Source organism: Microtus oregoni, unplaced genomic scaffold (assembly GCF_018167655.1).
Source record: "Microtus oregoni isolate MIOR12 unplaced genomic scaffold, Mior012 000000F_ref0000247, whole genome shotgun sequence".
NCBI classification, from domain to species: Eukaryota; Metazoa; Chordata; class Mammalia; order Rodentia; family Cricetidae; genus Microtus; species Microtus oregoni.
The window spans coordinates 53,054,941-53,060,012 of NW_024543059.1; the positions used below are offsets into that span (position 1 = coordinate 53,054,941).

Here is a 5,072-nt window from a genome sequence, read left to right on the forward strand (position 1 = left end):
GGTGCGCTAGTGTGTCAAGAAATGAAAATCCATTTTAATCCTTCACATATATTCCCAGTAGAAAAAGCATCTCGTCGTTCATTTCTGAAATGGTTGCTCGTGAAAATTAACAAGGCTGAGGAGATGGATGGGTGAGTAAAGCTGGTGAGACAGCAGCCATCTGTAGCCTTCCTGACCTTATGGTGAGATGGGAGAATCCCCCAAAGCTTGAGGGAGTCCGCCTGGCATTCAGAGTGCAAAACAAGAGACCCTATCAAACATGGCAGCAGGTGATGGAGTGGTACCCAGTTGTCTTCTGACCATCACACGTGCCCGGTGGCACACGATACGCGTGCATACATGTGAGCGTGTACACACATTGTGCTCTTACCCGCATTGCACACACTCAAAGATAATAAAAAGAAAAAATGGGCCTGTTGATGGTTATTTTAAAAAATTAAAAGAAGGACAAGAAGCTGGGAGGGTGAGGGAGTGCAGGTTGAATCTAGAAGGAGTTAGGAGCAGGAGGGGTTGGGTGAATATAGTTAATATACACCGCATGCATGCATCAAAGTCTTTAAAAACCAGCAAAAGTATGGCTATTTTCAATTGCAAAAAGAAAATGGAAAATGTGTAACAACCAAAAGACCAACTACATGATTCAGATCTTTGCTGGAATGAGTAACACGTGATTTACCTGCAGATATGTTAAATATGAATACTCACACTTAAACAGAATTACCACGACACACAGTATGTCTCTCCACAGCTCCTCATGGGCAGTCAGGGAGGCTTTCAGCCCAGGAGGACAGGGTTTCTAGCTGGTGCCTGGGGAAGTCTGCTATAGCATCACCCGTCCCCGTGTTCAGTAGCTCGGACTTGGTATCACAGCCTGAGTTCTTGTCCGTGTTTTCTGTTTGGCCCACCCATACGTCAAGGAAGCTATGTTCAGAGTGTCCGAGAATGTTCTGTTGTTCTGTTTCTGACTTCGTGCTTGAGCAACAGGAAGAGCAGCCATGAAATCGGGGAGTTTGCTCCTCAGGCTCATCCTGGAGCCATCTGAATTTATGAAACCCACCTTCTAGACAGCAGGAATAGGGTCTTGGAAAGGTCTAAGAAATTTGTCCAATGCACACACAGTGACACAGCTGGGGTGAATACGGTTCTGGCGCTAACCCATTGCTCTTTCTGCAGCACACAGTTCTAGCGCTAACCCATTGCTCTTTCTGCAGCACACAGTTCTAGCGCTAACCCATTGCTCTTTCTGCAGCACACAGTTCTAGCGCTAACCCATTGCTCTTTCTGCAGCACACGGTTCTAGCGCTAACCCATTGCTCTTTCTGCAGCACACAGTTCTAGCGCTAACCCATTGCTCTTTCTGCAGCACACGGTTCTAGCGCTAACCCATTGCTCTTTCTGCAGCACACGGTTCTAGCGCTAACCCATTGCTCTTTCTGCAGCACACAGTTCTGGCGCTAACCCATTGCTCTTTCTGCAGCACACAGTTCTAGCGCTAACCCGTTGCCCTTTCTGCAGCACACAGTTCTAGCGCTAACCCGTTGCCCTTTCTGCAGCACACAGTGGCCTTGGGGAGCCCAAGACTACTAACAGACATGCCGACCAGGATCACAACCCCACTCCCTGCTCAGCCCCTATCTGCTGCAGAGGCAAGCAGATGTTGAGCAAAATCTCCACCATTAGGGGCTCAGGAACCATCCCTTTCTGGACCCCAAACCCCGCAACTGAGGAGCTGTTGACACCCCTGGGGATCCCCACCAAGTTCCTGAACTAAGGAGGTGGCTGGGTGTGAAGAAGGCAGATAATCGCTCAATGGAAGAGGAAGAGGTCACAACCCTGGAAGTGAGCCGGCTGTGTGAGCGATTCTGGCAGAAGCACCGTGGCCATGGCACTGGGAGGTTCACGCTCTTCACATTGGAATAAAAAGTTAAAATAAACAGATTGTCTGGAACGCTTCCAGTGCCCCCTCTCTGCCCGCGCTCCAGCTCCCAGGGCTTACAACCCAGCGCTCTCGGTCCCGAATGTGATTTCCCGGTTAAGTGCTTGCAGAGACCAGGTGAGGTATGTGTTGCAGGGCCAGGCTGTGATTGTGTCTCCCGAGCACCAGGAACGACATGATGATATTGGTTACTGCAGCTCCATGGGGAAATCAGGCTCTTTCTGAAAACATTTCAGTCATTTCCAAAGGAGAACCAGCCTCCCACAGAAACCCAGCCCGGCACAAGAAGGGAGCCTCCCGGGGTCAGTCACAGGCATCACGAATGAAGAGTAGTTGGGAAGAATCCTAAGAATGGGGTGGATGATGAAGGTCATGTGAGGAATTTTTTTTAATGTTTCAATGTTTTGTTTTATTTTAAGTGATGTAAATTATAGTGTTTGAAGTGGGGGTTAATTCCACAAAAAAAAAGAGAAGAATTCATAATAAAAAAAAAAGTTATGAGGCTGTAACAGGAGTCAGTTTAGATCCCTAGTGTCATCATGGTGTGACCACATTCACCTCCTCCGGCTCAGAGCTGGAGGTCCCAGAAGCTATTTCATACTCTGGTGTAATGGCATAAAAAAGAATAGAAGGAAGGAAGGAAGGAAGGAAGGAAGGAAGGAAGGAAGGAAGGCCACACTACAACACAAGAAAGAATTAAGTCTCGAATGACCGGCTCCATCCTGTCCACTCTCTCTACCCTAAAATGGCACAAAAGAAATAGCTGATCTCACCCTAAAGACGACTCTTGGTGTAAAACAGCTAACTGAAGGATGCGGATAGGAACAGGGCATGGAGATCTGTTTCAAAATATCCCTTTCACTTAGGTGTGCCCATGCTTCCCAGCAGTTAGGATTAGGACACCAAGGCTCGATGCTCAGGAAGCCATGGTTTCATCTGTGGACTCCACACAGATTTACAAAGGACCCACACGTTCCCAGCTTTCTCTTACAGCCTGATGTCATGGAGAGTCTCCTTCCCAACCCACATCTACTCTGGAATGGGATTTCTTCTTTACCTCTGACATGGCAACTCCTTCAAGTTGAAGCATCCTTGGCCTGGAGCTCTGCCATGATCTTTGTCAATTCTCGCATCCCCAACACAACATTAAAAGTCACTAAATTTTGAAAGCAGCGATGTTGCAAAATAGTTTAAAACTAACAGTTGTACAATGTTCATTTATGCTTGGAATTCCAGGCCACACCAAGTTTGTGGCCATCGCGTTGATGTTCTTTCCATCCTGCATAGCTGACAGTGTCAGTTAGGAGCCTGACTGTAGGGTCTGAATGTACCCTGATCGGATCAGGCTGAAGCAGCTCGTATTGGCTAAAGAGCATGCATGGGGTCAACCTGATACTAGGCTGCTGTTCTCAAGCAAGTGTTACCGTTTCCTGTCGTCCGGGTGAGATGGATAGCAGTCCCCACCTTCTTGTTCACCTTTCGGTTAACGGAGCCACCAAACTCTGTCCTGCTGTTCACATTCGTATGAAGCTGGAATTCTCCCATCTTATAGCCAACTGCAAAGCTGTTCTGGGCCACTTGGGATTTCAAGGTTTCAAATTTCATCCGGTAGCCAGCCAACCCTTAGAGCCCAGCACCAGTGGACCCAGAGATGTCAAAGTTCACATACAGCCCAGGTTGATATGTTACCTCTTGTGCCATGTCTTGATTTTAGTATTTCCCTCCAGGGTTAGGCCAGAAGGATGAGTCAAAGGTCAGCTTCGGTCCACATGCACTCTGGTCCTCCAGTGACCTCAGAGCCCACGGTGCTGTCTGTACACATCAGGCCATACTCGGTTCACTATACTCGGTCTCCAGGCTCACTTTGGTGGGTTCCGTGCTGGCTGAGCCTGAGCTGATAAATTCCAATCCATTCTCAGACTTTATTTCCAAATCAAGTTTTATTAAGCCAAATCCATAGCCCTTGGTGAAGACATCCCTGGCGGACTTGCCAAGAGCCGCATGTGTGGGAGGCCTAGCTGTCTTCTCAGCTGCAGTGATGGGGGGACCAGAGGCAGTAATGGTAGGGGCTGCAGTGAAAAGGATGGGCATGCCATAGATAATCTCAACACCAATGTGACGAAACACTGCCTTGCCTTTAGTGGCCCATTACATCGAAGCTACAGAGAATATCTGTAAAAATGTTGGGATCCATTTGTATCTTTCCATAGTTAAGTTTGTGCAGAAAGTATTTCCACATTGCCAGGCCATTGAGAGTCCGCCCTGCTCTCTGTCCCGGGCTTTCACTGTATCCTCGCAATTGCTCCCAAATTGCTTGCAAAGTATTTTGGAAGTGATAGTTGAAATTCACTCAGCATTTCCTCTGTACTATGTGAGCATTTTATGATGTAACTTAATCTATCACAAAGTTTATGACCATTTTTCCTATCTTATCAGCATCTATTGGAATAATAGAGTGGTGATTGATTTAAAAGTTACCATGTCATTGCAGATCCCCTGGGACAAGCATTGTTCTAAATTTCCATTCACGGACCAACTCTATGAAACACGGACTACCGTTCTGCACATGGCACAGTTGGCAAACGGTGCTTCTGCCGTTTGCCTCAGATGACACAGTTAACAGAGGTCAAAACTTAATCGTTGAATCTCGGTGCCTACCATTTCGGTCTGTGTAGCATGCCCTCATAGTGTAGAAGTGTGCAGACAGAAAACGTTCAGTAACCCATCGACAGTGAGAACCCCATTCCCACAGGGGTGGCTCTGGTTTTCTTTGTTTTGTTTTCTCAGCTAAATCCTGTGGTTCCCCCACACACACACACACTTCCTTGGGTTGCTTCGCTAAGGAGTGTTACTTCAGCACCAAGATTCTACCACGAGGCCAACATGCTGGCTGCATTCTGAGCACACCCCCATCCCAATTCTCCATGTGGACAAGAGATATATTAACCCAAGGTTTTCCTTTCTAGGCACATCGGCAGATGGGGAAAGGAGTTTCAGAGTGAAATGAGGCTTTGAAAGGCGCTGTAACTACTGAAAATAAAATTGACACTTGCCATGCAAGGTAAAAAATTTTAATGCAAAGAAACAATTGCTTTCCAACCGCTTCATATTATTTTCTGTTGTGTGTTGAAGGGAA

The 5,072-nt window shown here is 47.1% G+C and overlaps 1 pseudogene; it reads right to left on the minus strand.

The window, feature by feature from the left end:
- Nucleotides 1-3,154: 3,154 nt before the first annotated feature.
- On the minus strand, nucleotides 3,155-4,027 carry LOC121465233 (annotated as a pseudogene).
- Between the last annotated feature and the right edge of the window lie 1,045 nt (nucleotides 4,028-5,072).